A 17,160-nucleotide genomic window follows, 5' to 3' on the forward strand; every position below is an offset into this window, starting at 1 on the left:
AACAAGAAATAAAGTTTGCCTGCCCATTCATCTACATACAAAGCATAGGCATTTATTATACGACAGGGAGCTCATTTTCCTAATCTAAACTAGTAAGCTATAGGGTAGCCTAGGTTAGTCATCGAGGGTAGAAACATTTTGGGGGCTTACCGTTTCGTTTCAGAAGGAAAAGTGGTTAAAACAATGAATAAACATGTTTTCATTCTTGCTAAATATTATTTTACTGAAAAATTTGCTTCATGACTCTAAAATTGGGCATTTTATTTCTTGTCGGTTTTTTGGACCAACCATTATTCTGATACAAAGCTTCCTTAGCCAACGGCCATACCACGTTGAAAGTACTCAGTCTCGTCAGATCCTGGAAGTCACAAAACGTCGGGCCCGGTTAGTTCTTGGACGGGTGACCGCCTGGGAACACCGGATGCTGTTGGCATTTTTTAATTATTGTGATTTTTTTTCTCTTTTCCCAAGTAAAATAATGCTCAAAAATAAACTCGTTTCCTTATTCTAATAGCACCAAGCTCATTATATCTTTTATAAGAAAAAAAAGGACCTTAGCCCCCATGATGTGAAGACGATGCTCAACCCATTCGGCTATGACCAGGTATCTGTAAGCTTATTATTGTTAGCACTTTATTAATAAGCTTGAACCTTACGAGCCAGCCGTGACAATTAGTCCTGAAGATGGTGTTTTTTAGACGGTAATAACGCTATAGTTCAAAAGTAAACATTGTCGAACGTGTTTTAGGCATAAACAGCAGCTGAATTATAGTTGAAAGGGAAAATTAAATTTAACAATACAATTAAGAACAGTGGGTACGACTGAACAGAAACTTTCGATCTTCGAGTGGGATCTGGCATAGCCATGAAATTGGCTGGGAGGTATTGGAGTATAACAGCGTATGGACCTTACTTGTGTGATGCTTTATTGGCTCATGGCTTTTTAGAGTACATTTTCTTGTCGGGAGCCGGGGAGCTAGGCGGAATCGTCTAGGTTGAAGCGTACATGTATGGTAAATCATTGGTTTTACTGGTTGGGATCACTACAACATTTACAGGTGTTTGTAGAACAGCCAAAGGCTTTTAAACCTTTTTTGGACTAGGTTGACTGTTTTAAGTAAGTATGTTTTTCTGTTTTATTGAATGATTTCTTAGCTGTGGGCTTGGCTGGCTTTGCAGACATGGATTTTTTGGCCTTGGCAGGCTTTGCAAGCTTAAGAGTATCAGTTAAGCCAGGACCTTTTGGGTTTATAAGAACTCCGTTAACAAGGCACCGTTTCAAATCTTACTTAAGTTGCATATTCCCAACTTTTGCATCATTGCGAACCTAGACATGGGTCATTATGTATTTAAGAATTGCCTGAAGACTATATCCCCCGCGTTCTTTCAGGTTAGCAATGGATTTGGTGATCATTTCCGTGTATTTTGGGTGGTTTGCTGGTGCCTTGACTTTTTATCCCCTTTAGGTTATGCAGCCTTACCTGGTTTTGGAGCCTTTGCTTTATTTTCCTTCTTGGCTGGTGAAACAATGCTCTGAGATTCTACAGATGTCGATGCCACTTCATCTTCAACTTCAGACATTTCAAATTCCTCTCAGTATTCTATTCTGTCTATCACTAATGCGAGTAATTTTCGAATGCATGCTTATTTTCAAAGTTTTACAACTGTACTTCGGAAACCGCCGAACCCGGGTTAACATTTCTCTCTGCGCGCGAGCTAGGGAATTTGGGCAGCACTTGTTTGTTTGGAATGACTTTATACTAATTTTTCATTAGAGGTGGGATTTTGAGGAATAAACCTATATTAGAGGATAGACAGGTCATTGTTCTATTCGTACATCTTTTTTCATTGCTTTATCCATGATAATTTGCCAGCGAATAAGCAGAGAATAGTGGAAATCCGTCAAAACTAGTGTTCAATCCTAAAAAACGCCTTTTTACTAGGAATATACATCCTCGACGTCCAATTTTATTTTTTACTAGTGAAATTCAGTACAAGTGCTTTCAGAAAATGTAAGATAGATGCATGTGCGTTTGCAAATTCGTATTGAAATTAATTCTAAAACTCAAGCTAAAAACACAGAAGTTAAAGCAATAAGAAACGAGACCAAATTTGAGGCTTGTGTGTTAAATTTGTATTTTAATGAAAATAAATTTATTTTCCTTCTAGTATTACGTTTACAAAAACAAAAATAGTGTTTTAAGGTTTGCGAGATGCGTGCGGGAGGGGAAACCGGTTGCAAAATGGAAGTAAACTTCTTTTATTTGTTTTGATCACATTATATAAAAACAAGGTTCAATATTCGTACCCCTTGAAACAGAATTATTTAAAACCTGAGAAATGTCCTTTTTACAGTATTTTTCGAGGTTTGCAATGGCTAAATTACCTTAATTTAACTGAAATCGGTGGAACCTAAAAATGAAAAATGAACTTTTCGTTACCCTCTTCCATTTTTGGCACGAGATGAACATAAGAGCGGATTTATTCTTTCGGCTTTAGTAATTTTTCTCTTTCTTTAAGAATTATTTTACATTCAATCTTAAATTGTCATGTAGAGATGTAGATAAAACTTTTTTAATGTTTCTAGATTCTTTCGTAATGCCAAAACAGAAAGGGTCAATACTCAATCGCACTTTTCTCGGAATGACTTTGAGAAGTAAAATTTTTGCTCTCAGGTCGCGATATGTTGCTGAACTGTACTTTCGGCAGAGTATTTCCCCCTTAACTTCACTATTATCATTTATAGATTGTCTTACAATTGGTTTGGTCTCATGGAAAAACCAAAAATAAGGACTGATATCCCCGGGCTTTGTTCTATTGACTTTACCGAACGAACTGAAGAGGAGAAGGGAAAGGAGGTGAATGCGGATAGTAAGAATATTTACGAAGTTAGCAAACATTGAAAAGAAAAGATAAAAAGAGGTATGTTATTACTTATTATTTTAAGACAGGTTGTTACCCTTGTGAGCATCCCAGCACTGGGCTATTGACACAAACGGAACAAATTTAGATCTCTCAGTACTATAATTGTTAATATAGGTACTCTTTTTTTGTCGAGTGTTATAATTATGTAAATCTTGTGATTGGGAGAACAAACTTTACAACCAGCTGACATTGGTATTTTTGGCCCCTTGAAAAGGGCATGGAAAAACCATATTAGTAAATATAAGCTTGGTATTTGTGACGAGAATGGGATTGCACTATTAGAAAGAGTCGATGACCGTCCAAGAGAAAAAAAACTAATTTCGCGGCTCATCTACCAAGAAAAATAAAATAATAATGAAAGTACTTGCAAAAGTGTGTTCCGTGCAATTGGGCTCTTTCTATTGAGTGCATACAATAATAATTTTACAAAATGCGTTGAAAGGGATCTGTTTCTACAGATAATGCACCGTCAACTTAACCCCCCTTAATTTCGACCCCCCATCCTATTCCTCTCCCATCAAATTCGGGGTCGAATCTTTCCCAATCATCTTCCTCGGATTAATTTTTAAGTAATATTGAACCCCTCGAATCATTTACTCCCATTCCAACTACATCCAAAGCATCCTTTTCCACCTCCCATACCTTTTCCAGCAGCACAGTCCTCTCTCAGTAGAAAACCCTTCCTTAATCGATGAAAAATTATTTATTTGTCCTTATATTGCGGATAAAATTAAGCCAGATGACCTCAATGAGTTTTGAGACAGAGGAATTTTATAAGATGAGAGGGGAAAAGAAAGCATACACTACTTTTTTAAGTGTGGCAAGATGAATATAATTATTTACATAACACCAGTTCTATGGTCACTGCTTTACCTATTATTGAAGCCCACGCCGCAGAGAATAGCTGGTATAACGGAAAAGTTTTTATGAGGTATAAGTGTAGAGACCAGTGACAACGGAAGGAATTCCTGGGAAAAGTTGTCCAGCAGACTCCACTTCGACACAATCTTATTGTATGAGGTGGTAATGGGATCAATTTTCAAAAACCTCAAAATCTTCCAATTAAAACCACCCAAAATATGAACCCAAAATATGAACGTGAAGAATTCAAATAACCTAAAGATCGAGCAAAGCTCAAGCGTCCAATTTAGCATAGTGAAACAAATGTATCTAATTCAGGCATACATTGTAAAAATCTTTCCCACAGAAAATCTAATAAATAAATCCGCCCTTGTGTCGCCAATGTATGCAATAAATATCAGTTTGACCAAATCTTATATGACAGGTGACTAACAATGTAATTTAAATCTTTAAGAGCTTGAAATACCAAACCATCAAGAGATGATAGAATTAATTACACAAAAAATAGTCACTCGAGATACAGAATATTTTGGTATAATCTAATTGCATTGTTCTGAAAAAGAACTATGTGTCTCAATGTAATTAAAAAACTCATTAGCGAAGAGATACAGTTTAGAACTCTGTTCGTTCTGAAAATATCAGAATAAACATCTCAATGTAATTAAATCGTATTGTCCTTTAACAATTTTCACAGAAATGAATCATCAGCCTTCCAGGAACTAAGTGACACCTTACAATCCAAAAGATACAGTGTAAAACTTTGTTTGTTCAGAAGAATTCCAAAGGGATATCTCAAAAGTCATAAATCTTAATTAAACCCAAGTAGCTCATTGGTTCATCATTACCCAATAGAAATATAGGCCATATAGTAAAACCAATAGATCTTGTAAAATATACTTGTTAGTAACACCCGGACGTAACCTCTGGAGAAATTGGGAAAAGTAGATAGCTAGAACTTAGCAATTTTTAGTCAGTCTGATTAGGAGTCTTTCGTCAGTCTTTGGACAGTTTTCTTACAGTCTTTTTTGAGTCTTTTTCAGTCTTAAGAGAGTCTTATTCCAGTTATGTTACAAACTATCATGTGAATTTTATGTAAACCTAAAAACAGTATTATTGACCTTTATTTATATTATCCAAGTGAACCATTTGACTAAATGTGTTGACTGTAAAGTGTCTTTGATATTACCACCAAACTCTGTGACGATCATGTGAGTAAAAATAAACACATTACTTTCTTATTTTATTCTCTCTATGTTAATGTCTCTTAAGATAGTTAGTCCTTGTGGCTCCACTCGCTCTCAAGGGAACCTGAAACTCAATCTGATTTCGAGTCAGTATGGCTGTTAATACAAACTCCCTATTTGAACCACTAGTTTAAGCTTCCCACCCAAGAAGTTTCGTCTCCACTCAGGTATGCCTTACGCGAACCGTCAACTAAGAGTTTAGCTCAAAACTAGCCATAGAAATATATAACTGAAAGATTCATATACCAAGAGATAACTTAAAGCATAAGAACAAAACTCTTTTTATTGATATTCCCACATAAAATTCGAGCCCCCCCCCCCATTAGAATTGGCGCGGTCGGTTTAAAGGTGCAAAAAACACAAGGACAACATTTGAAAAAAAAAAGATTATTGAGAGATATTACGCGTAGGGAAGTTTGATATTTTGTGCATGCCTTAAAGTGCCATATTTTGTGCATGCTTTAAAAGTGCTATATTTTGTGCATGCTTTGAAGTGCAATATTTTATTAAGCCTAAGTCCCCTTAAAATAATAACAAAAATATAATTTAGACGCGCCAAATTTAAGTTATATCAAAAAAGCAAAACCAGTGCCGAATTTTAATTTATTTTGAAAAAAAAATATCGTTAGATCAAAACGAGCAATTATTAAAGCAAAAACTCATTGCCAAAACAGTGGAAATTTCAAAATTGCTTCCCTCATATAACGGTGATTCAGATGTAGATGAATTTATTATCCAATTAAAGTAATTCGTAGAAGTAACTCAAACGGACTTAAAATCATTAGTAGGCATGTTGTTGATGAGACTTAAGGGGCAAGCACTAACATTCTTAAAACAAATAGAATATACAATAGGGGAAGATAACAACCTTCCAATAAACTCAATAGAAAAATTTCTAAAAGCGTTCAAAGAAAGATTTGTTGAAACTAGTTCAACACACAAATTAAAGCACGGAACTGTATTTTTCGACGAAACCCAAAATTTTAGAGAATGTCAGCACAAAATAATGGTGTACATTGAAGCTATATACGGAAAAGAGCCTGGTCCTTTATACGTTAAAATTGTACTAAATGCTTTCATGCAAGGCCTAAGCCCCAAACTATACCGAATGTTAATATCAAAAAATATTCAAACATTAGAGCAAGCAGTTCAAGAAGTAGAGAGAATGACTGAAATTGACTCAATTGTGGCAAATCACAATAAGTCAAGAATAAATAATGTAGAAATTTCAACTCCGTGACGATCACGATGTATTTCCCCAAGTTTTTTTCAAGAGATAATTCACCCAAACCGAACCAAAATATATCTCCAACCCCTAAAAGGCAAAGAATGGTACGTTTCGTACCTACAAATACGACAAACAACGTACAGAACCCCACAGTTATATGCTATGCATGTAATAGACAAGAGCATATTGCCAGGGAATGCCGTACTAGAAACAATTATACACCAGCAACCTACAATTTTAATAACCGTTTGTTCGGGAGAACAAACTCAAATGCCAATGGGTCAGGAAGCTATAGAAGTAACGCCCCGCATTTCCCATCGTTCTGCGATCCCTACCAACAAGGATTTGCGTATACCAATCCTTCCCCCAACCGACAAAATAATTATCGGTTCCCCAACCCAAATGCGCAGCAAAATATGTATCAATTTAATTCAAGGACGGTGTATCCAACCAGGTTCAACAGGAATACGAGCAATGACAGAGGATATTTTTTCCCGACGGGAAACGAAAGAAATTTTTCGGGAAACAAAAGAAATTTTTCGTCAATACAAAACAATCAAATGCCGCGAGCCGTCGGCACAAGAAATTTTAACCCACGCAATAATACATGGCAACCAAGACAATCAAATGTCAATCAAATCGGGACTTCAATTGCTAGTGAACCCAATTCACTTCCCTCCGAACCCCAATGTCAAACACCCACTTATCAAATAAATGCACAGGGAAACAAATTAGGCCCCCCAAGAAAATTAACCGGGACCCTGGAGGCCAGTATTCTTTATAGGTCCCGTCCAGTAATTGTACCTTCCTTAAGTGATAATGATGATATATTACCTATGTTAAATAATTTTAGTGTTGCAAGTATTAATTTCAAAGCGTTAATATACTCCGGTGCATCAGTTAACATAATAAATTCGAATTTATTTAGGAGACTAACACTATATATTAAGCGACGGAAAAATTTCAATATTCCCAGTTTAACAAGTGTCACGGGTCATAGGCTGGAAGCTATAGGCTCCATACATCTAGATGTGAAAAAAAATAATAGAATTTCACCTACAAACTTCATAATATGCAAAAAATTTCACATAACAAGCAATAATTAGTGCTAAATTTCTTGAATACAGTAAGTTTTTATTGGATATATCGAACACCAGACTGGTGTATCCATATGATTCAAATCTCCACCGCGCGGAGAGATGGGAAGCAAGAGTAACTAGAAAAAAATCCCATGTACCCCATCTCATGTCCTGTGGAAAAAAATCAAGCAGCAAATGGATCGAGTCAATAAAAGCAAAAATAGGAAAAATGCAGGAGTATAGACCAACAGAAATAAATAAAATAGTTGAATTAAGGAATAAAATAATAAATCTAAATACTAATGTAAGGGGCCAGGACTTAGATTCACCATTGCAATCAACCCCAAAAGCGGAAGACTTGACGCAACCAAGCGCCAATCTTAACTTAATAGAAAATAACTCAGAAGAAAAAAATATTATGGATTCACGGTACGTAAAACAAAAATCCCCCCAAAAACGATGCAAAGAGTTCAAATTTCACAAATGGTCACCCCCGTAAACGACAATTCCAAAATTTGGTTTGCATCCCCGTGTAAAGAAATCCCAGAAAATCTGTTTTGTGAAGAACAAATCGTTTCATATGAGAAGGGAGAAGGTTTCATTTGGTTAACTAACACACATGAAAACGATATGATTACATTAAAAAAAGGGAACATGTCTCGTTGAAATACAAGTTATTTCTGAGCAAGAGTTAAACAAATGAAAAAACTCCAAGAAAAGCTTAGTTAATAGCTTCGATGTTAGCAATCCAAAGAATAGGTACCCCCTAACAAAACTCCAATTTTTGAAAATTTAAATAAGATCATATCCAAGATACGCAATTAAAAGAAAAATTATGTGAATTGCTCTGGAATTTTAGAGATATAATTTCTACAGGCGAAAAAGATATTGGATTGATACCGTTCTATGAACATTCTATCCAAACTAAAGGGTTGCCTGTAGCTAAACAGCCCTATCGCACCCCTTATCCCTATAAAGATTGGTTAAAAAATAAAATCCGCGAGCTAGAAAGAAACAATATAATACGGCCAAGTATAAGCCTGTGTTCAGCCCCCGTTATACTAGTACCAAAAAAGAACAAGGACATTAGGCTTGTAGTAGATTGTAGAGCCTTAAATAAGCAGGTAGTCAGTGACAAATTTCCACTACCCCTCATTGATGAAATCCTAGACTCTATTTCAACCAAAAATAAAATTTTTACATCGCTTGACCTCACACACGGTTATCACCAGGTTAAGATAGAAGATAACGACGTTTATAAAACGGCCTTTTCGACAACAGAATGTGGTTCCTATGAATATTTGAGAGTACCCTTCGAACTCAAAACTAGTTCAAGTGCATAATGTAGACCTCTCTTACACTTACTACGAGGTATAGAAAACATTATCCATTTTGTGGATGATTTGATATGTGTGGGAGAAACACCAGAGGACCATTTAAACACATTAGCCAAAGTTTTTGAAAAATTCAGAGAGGGTAATCTAAAATGTAGGCCTGAAAAAGTAAATCTACTTCAATCCGAAATAAAATTCTTGGGAATGATAGTGACACAAGGCCAAATATCACCGGACCCTGAGAAAATAAAATGTGTAGAAAATCTAAAACCTCCGAAAACTATGAAACAATTGTGAGCAATCATTGGTTTAACCAGTTATTTTAGAAAATTTATACGCAACTACGCCCAAATCGCAAAACCCCTAACAGATCTAACTAAAGGGACTAACCAAAATATTACCTGATCGCAGGAAGCTCAAACTTCCTTGGACACATTAAAGAAAGCTCTTATCTCTGAACCAATGTTAGCGTTACCAGACTTTGAAAAAGGAATATTTGTGGTCACCACTGATGCTTCAGGTCTATGCATTGGTGTAATCCTTTCCCAATTAATTCCTATGGAAAACCACCCCAAGCTCCTGCAGGAACCCTCTCGGTATATAGAGAAATTCCTATGCTATTCGGGAAGAACTCTAACCAAAGGCGAAAGTAGTTATTGAGCAACGCAATTGGAGTTACTATCTATAATTTACGATTGAGATAAATTCAGACATTATTTAGTAGGACGAAGATTTAAACTGCGCTCGGACCATTAAAGCTTACAGTACCTGAGCAAATTCAAAAATCCAACCGTAATTTTACGAGATGGATAATGAAAATCCAAGACCTGGATTACAAATTTGAACATGTGACATATAAACAAAATGCCCCTTGCGATTACTTGAGTAGATTCCCTGAGAATAACCCGTCAGGCAATGAAACTAAACAAATAAATGCCATTAATCCCACTAAACAAAAACACAAGAAGAATAAACCGAAAATCCTAACAGAAGAAAACGAAATCACTCGTAGCCCCTTATCCCTAGCTAACATTAAAAGAAACCAAGTTAAGGAAGAAATGTCTTTGACTATCATTAATTATTTTGTGAATTCTGATAATCTCCCTGATAAGTTCAAAGCCCTGAGACGGGAAATAGACAATTTTTATTACGAATTGGACGAGGAAATCCTCTGCAGGATAGTAAAAGGCGAAACAAATAGAAATCAAACCTTAATAGTCCCAGTTCTACCTCGAAGCTTAATAATACCTGCCTTTGAGTACTTCCATTCGGAGATAGGCGGACACTTAGGAATAACCAAAAAATTTCACAAGTTAAAACAGTATTTTGATATACCATCGGTGTTAACAAAACTTAGAGATTTTATAAGTACATGTGAAGCTTGTAATTTAAGGAAAAATCCCCAAACGTACCCAATCCCCCCATGGGAAGATTGCCAGTAGAAAGGTTTCCTTTCGATATTGTTCCATTTGACCTGTATGGTACAAGCGGAGGATTATCTGTTTCTAATAGAGGACATACTTGCGTTCTTTCAGTCATAGACCATTTTACCGGCTTCACTTTTGCCAAAGCACTAAAAAATCAAGGCGCATATGCCACAAGTAAAGCGTTGGCAAAAATATTTTTAAAATTTGGTATTCCTCACCAGGTTATTAGTGACAACGGAACTAACTTCGTTTCTAAAGTAACAAAAGATTCAATGAGTTTCCTTAAAATAAAAAAATTATTAACCTCTCCCTACCATCCCCAAGCTAATGAAAAAATTTAAAATAGGCACAAAATATTCTCCAATGTCTTGAGTATATATACAAAGGACAATCGAAACGATTGGGATCTATATCTACCTTACCTAACTAATGTAATTAATACCGCATATTCAGAAACGACTAAAGAAAGTCCATTTTTCTTTTGTTCGGACGCGATTTTAAAATACATTATCAAGAAATAATAGAATCAAGACAATACTACAACAATACAGAGGACTATAAGCAGGATTTTATAAATAGGATGAGAAAAACCTATAAAATGGTTAGACAATAGTTAGAAAAATGTAAGATGAACCAAGAGTTGAGAAACGAGTCCAAAATCAAAGGAAATATAACTTTTAAAGTGGGAGATTGTGTGTATCTAAAAAAGGAGGCAAAGCTAGAAGGCAAGAAACTTTCCAATAAATATTCGGGACCCTACAGAGTAATAAAAAATACGACAATGATTTTACTTTTAAAATGATAAACCCAGAAAACGGGAGAACATACAAGGCACATGTTAGCCGTATAAAAGGAGCCAAGTACCCAATTAGGTGGGCACCCAAACCCTCATCTTCAGATTCATCAAACGCGGAAAACAAATTTCCTAAGTCGAGGCTATCCGAATTAAAACCCTTTAATTTCAAACAAGACTACTTTGAAAACCATGGCGAGGAGGAAGATTTTGAAGAATTTTTAGCCATGAAAAACCTAGTCATCCCTAAAAGAAAACCCTTAATACCCATACCAGCAAGAACCCCAAAAGGTCCAGAAAGTTCATCCTCAGAAAGCTCGGAGGAAGAATTAGATTATACGCTGTCCCCAAAGACCCAATTTTTCCCCGATAGAATTTCAACCCCATGTCCCTCCAAAAGATTTCCTGATGACATGGTATCCACAGCAACCCCGATAGAAAGACCCCTATCGTTACAGGAGGAATTAAACAGAGCTGTGGAAACACCGGTGCAAGAATAAGAAAGACTCCACCCAGGGATACATATAAAGGAAATACAAAAAACTTGAGAGAGGCCATGGACACTATTAACTACCCTATAAAAACAAGACAAAGCACCTTGCCTTGGACCCAGGAACATCCTGAAGATGAAAATCTAGGACAATACCATCATATAACGGTATCCAAGGTAAAACCCAAGGAATCTCACTCCTGGAAACACCACATGCTACGAAATATACCTCAACCCCCGAAAGACATGGCTTTCAAGCAATGGAGACACTCGCCAAAAGTATTTGACTCCTCCCAGAGTTCCCAAGAATCTTTTAACTCCCCCGAAAAAGGATTTCAACATGAAGAAATGGATAATAAACCCTCTACCTCAAAAGGAGATGAGATATATGAAGCTAGGGCAGGTGACACTCCGAAATTGCAAAGGACCACACCAGAAAGCCCTAATGATGAATCCTCAGGAACTAGTTCTACTGAATCCGACGATGAGCCCCAAGACACACAAAAGCAAAAACCAACTTCGGCTGCCGTACAAGCAAAACGAGCTAAGGCAAAAGGTCAAAAATTTCTATTAAAACAGTACAATAAATTTGACCTAATCTCTATGGGAAAATCAAATAAGAATAAAACGCCAGAAACTGAACAGGAAGTCACCACGAAGTCTGGCAGAATAAGTAAAAAACCAGATAAATGGAAATACGTCTAGGAACCAGATACAAACTCATAAAATAACATTAAATCGAAACGAGCAGTTTGAAAAAAAAACCGTCAAAATAGGAATATGTGAATAATGAATTACAATGAAAGTCACCCATAAAAGGTCGAAAGAAGTTAATAGTTAATTTTTCCAGATAAACTGAACCCCGGCTTGATAAAAAACACCGAAGATAGAAGAAGAACAAGAATTGTTCAACCCCTCCTACAAATAACTAGTGCAACCCCGTTACAAACAGAACAAATATGGATCAGCTATTTCAAATACGATCGAAACTCCTAGAAGCATCGGCCCAATTGATAACAGAAAAATTAAAAATTGAGAATATGATAGAAACCATACTTAAATCCCTTAGCGAGGTTAAGGCATCCCAAGGATAAATGAACAAGAAAATAAATGAGATCTTAGTAACTAAACAAATAGATAAATTAATTGAGGCCCAGTTCATGGAAGTAAAAGAACAAACCGCAAAATTCCAGAATGAAATGGAATCCATAAGCGACGCCACGCTTGTCGAGGGATATAATTATCCCGATCAGATCCTAAAATTACAAGTATTATACGATAAAATGCAGGAAATTGGTAAAAAAGTAAAAGATTATAGAAACAGTACTGTTCTGTCTGTGACAATGGCAATACAAAAATTCTTGGCACCCCAGAAAACAATCATCCTAGACTTGCAGCATAAATACGACCACTTAAAAGCACGAAAGGAAATAATTAAGCTGCAACAGGACAGTTTAGAGAAAAAGCTAAAGGAGAACCATGCCGAAATCACCAAGGAACTACAAAAACAAAGAGCTTTCTGCTCAAACTTAGAGAAAATGGTTGCAACATATTTTACAGTTGAAATTGACCTACCCCTCAGTCCCCATTTGGAAAATCTTCTTACTAACAGTCACAACGAAGGACCATCCCAACCCGTATATTTTGCAATTCCAAACCAAGCTCGTCATCACCACATAAAACCCCAAGTGGAAACTAATCAACAGGATCCTCTAACGGATAATAATGTGATTGTGAGGACCCTGTACCCCGACACCCAAAAGAATGCTACTTCGGGCCAAGATTCCTCGGAAGTCTCTGCACCACAACCAACACCCAAAACACAGCCATTACCAGAAAAAACGGAAAACTAATGAACATCAAAACATGGGAATTAATTGAACTCAAAAGAAAAATGTAAAAAATCCCTTTTTCATTAAAAAAAAAAATTTAATGAAGTAAGGTCGTTACATTTTAGAGAATATAATGTTTAGCGATAAAATATAGCGAATAGCCTAATAATAACTGTATTTCTACTATCCCCAAAAATAGTGTTTCCCTAATTTAATGAAAAAAAAATATACTAATTCAGTGAACGGAGAAAGTGCGGTAGATAGCCATCCTAGCTTCACCCGGGACAGGTAAACATCACCTCGGGTAGCCCCGGAGTAGGTGAAGCCCATGGATCACAGGGGATTGCTTGGTGAGACGATTGACCTCAGTGCACGAGGATCAAATCCTTGTGCTGAGTTCGGTCGTCTATCAATCCATAACCTCAAACCACTATAATCCAAAATTTACTTTTAATTTTAATAAAGTATTCGGATCGGCGCTTGAATACTCAACTTGGCAACCGATCCGGGGAGCCTGTCGTTCCTCCGAAGGCTTGGTTGTTTGTATTTGGATGTTCGATAAGCTGAGAGTTCCTCAGGATAGATTCTACCTCTTCTGAAATCAATTTTATGGGATTTTTTTTTAAAATCGTCATGCCAACGACATAATCAAATACGGAATTCAAAAATATACTAAATTTAATCACAAGAAAAGATGACCGGAAATAACCGCCACCCAAACTTACCGTAAAGAATATAAAACGCCAAACAACTTAAAATATTTAGTAATAAAAAAGTATATGTGCGAGTTATTATCGTATTAATTACCCAGCTAAAAAGCAATTAGGAAAACAGGTAATTAGCGGCAATATAATGATCAAGCAGTTAGGTTTATATATATATATATATATATATATATATATATATATATATATATATATATATATATATATATATATATATATATATATATATATATATATATATATATATATATATATATATATATATATATATATATATATATATATATATATATATATATATATATATATATATATATATATATATATATATATATATATATATATATATATATATATATATATATATATATATATATATATATATATATATATATATATATATATATATATATTTATATATATATATATTTATATATATATATTTATATATATATTTATATATATATATATATATATATATATATATATATATATATATATATATATATATATATATATATATATATATATATATATATATGACCTCATATGAAAATAGCGTCGCGTCCCAGGAACTACGTGAATTTTATTTGTTGGAATATATATATATATATATATATATATATATATATATATATATATATATATATATATATATATACATGTGAGGATAGTAACAATGCGAGGCATAATTTACCTGCATATAGGGATATGATAACTAACCGAATCATAAATATAGGGTTTTCTGTCAACTTACATAACAGAAGCAAGCCTGACTAATCTTTCAAAAATTATCCATGTAAGCCTGCTAATAGAAAAAAAAATCTGTCCCAACACATTCAAGTCAATATGAATTGAAGATTTTGCCAGAAAAAAAAATAACTAATAGAAAATAGTTATAAGTAAAATTGTATCTTTTCTTGGTAAAATAGTGAATATTTAATCCGCATATAAGATTCGTGGCCTTTATCTGAGGCTTTAAATAAATTCAATTATTTAAACAAACCCTGAAAATCAAAATTTTTTTTTTTCTTTTCGCAATTTTTGCTAAACTAATACCATTTCTTCCTAGCGTTGAGATTATTTATGCAATTCAAGTGGCCCTATGCAAAATGCTAATCCTTGGAAACTATGTCACACTAGTAACTTTGCTATGCGTTCCAAAAATTCACAAAAAAAACAATAATGGTAATTTGATAGACTTGTTTACGTGTTCCTCCGACAAAATCAAAATGCCTTCTCTCTTATAAAGTAAATATAAGGAATACAGTTCGATTAACCCCGTGTACTGCGTCACATCCTCGAAATTGTTTTGTAATAAATAATCCAAAAATATCCAATCCAAACCACGTAAGCGCAACACAACAGAAAACCACGAACTCCAATGCAGTCCAATAATTACAAAAGCTAAAATGACGAAATACGCTAGTTCTCCCTTTAATGTTAACACAATTTCTTTTCGTTTCTTAGAGAAGGGTAACTAATCGTTATTATAGACAAAAGTTCTTAATCAATCAGAATAACAAAAGCAGGCCTGACAAGTCCTTCGAATCCTGTCTTGTATTTAAGAATTCACAAACAAATTTTCCAAAATTGTGCTAGTTCAATTGTATAATTTTTTTTTACAAAAGCAGACCGTCGTTTTAACAATATCTTGTTAAAACGTTTTAACAATATATTGTCAACGCTATAAATTGCCCACGCAGTTCAAGTAACCCTGAATAAAATGCCTTAACTTAGCAACCAATTTTCACAATAAAACTCAAAAAGGGCTTTAGTAAAAGTAGTAACTAGAAGTATCCTTTCATATAAAAGTAATCAAAGAAAGGGGCCTACAAATGACACCAAGCACCTTCCATAAATTAAACGGAAAAATAACGTCGTCATTTTTAAGTTATATCATTATATTTACTTCAGATGTCATTAATCGCGTATACAGTTCAATTGACCCCACGTAAAGCATAGATACGATAATTTCCAACGATAATCAAAGCCCGTAATTTTCAAACGTAGTTGAAACCACTAAGATTTATGATAGTATAGTCGGATCACCTAAGCATAATGTTCTCGAGTTGACCTACTTTCATTTTTCATCTTTTTATTAAGAAGAAAAATATTTCACCCATGTACTATCGTGTAGTCTGAGCTAATTGCATACCTATAATTAATAGTCCCTTCGTCTAAAAACTAATAATTAACTTACCATACCAAAATGTTTCTCAAATATCAAGAAAAAAAACACCAACCCCTGCAGCAAAAAATTGGCCCCGGTAAAAATGAGGAGATTGGAAAATATAGTTTGATCTCAAAAGTTGATATCTTCAATATATCCTTAACCATATATTTGATCGTATATTGATTATAGATTGCTGTGGTGTATGCCAAAATAATAAAATAATATGCAATTTCGTTCCTAAAACTAAATGAACAAAGGAACTTAATTGCTAGAGAATTGTAGAATTTAAAATGCCGGTTTTGGCCCTGAATTTTAAACCTGTAGAAATGCGATATAAACCTTAATAAAAGTATATATGCAGATACAAGCAAGGCCTCGAGACCAGTGTTATTCTTAGGTTATAAAAAATTAGCCTTACAAATACGTGAAGAATAAGAAAACCTAAAAAGAAAAATTTTATGGCCTAGCCCATTGACCAATTCGATTAGGTGAAATTGCTTCTTTGGCCTTGTCGAACGCTAAATAATATATCTTTGTGTCAAGTGTGACAAGTGCCATAAATAGAGTTATTTTGACAAATTGTCCCCGTAATATAGCAATTAATTACGTATAATTCGTGCAGATTAAACAGCCTTGAAAGATAAAGTAAACCTTCCTAAAATCAAAAAATACATAAAATCAGTTAACAAAATTCTAAGATATCGTACCTGTGAATCGCAAATAAGAAAGAAATAAAGCCAAAAAAAGGACGCGTATGTATTAACTTTTCAATTTTTGATGACCAACTATAGAGAATGAATTTTCCCTGATAAAAATTCTTGTGCCATAGATTAAAATCGTAACCAACGATTAGCTAAACGACACATTAGTTTTGCAATAGTTAGCAAAAACAGTAGTACGCTTATAGTCAATAGGCTAAGGGCAAAATATTCGTCAAAAATCCTAAAACATTGCAGCAAAGACTTCAGCCAAGATTACCTTATAGCGAGTCAAAGCATACAAAAGAACCGCGCGATTAAAGTATAGAGAAGAACCTGTAACAAAAG

General features: G+C 34.6%; 2 pseudogenes; one reads left to right on the top strand and one right to left on the bottom strand.

The window, feature by feature from the left end:
• Positions 1-314: 314 nt before the first annotated feature.
• On the top strand, positions 315-433 carry LOC148938966 (5S ribosomal RNA; annotated as a pseudogene).
• A 557-nt stretch (positions 434-990) lies between these two features.
• On the bottom strand, positions 991-1,581 carry LOC148938967 (histone H5-like; annotated as a pseudogene).
• Positions 1,582-17,160: the final 15,579 nt, after the last annotated feature.

Source organism: Artemia sp. Qi Xiang Cuo, unplaced genomic scaffold (genome assembly GCF_049724085.1).
Source record: "Artemia sp. Qi Xiang Cuo unplaced genomic scaffold, ASM4972408v1 HiC_scaffold_23, whole genome shotgun sequence".
Classification (NCBI taxonomy): Eukaryota; Metazoa; Arthropoda; class Branchiopoda; order Anostraca; family Artemiidae; genus Artemia; species Artemia sp. Qi Xiang Cuo.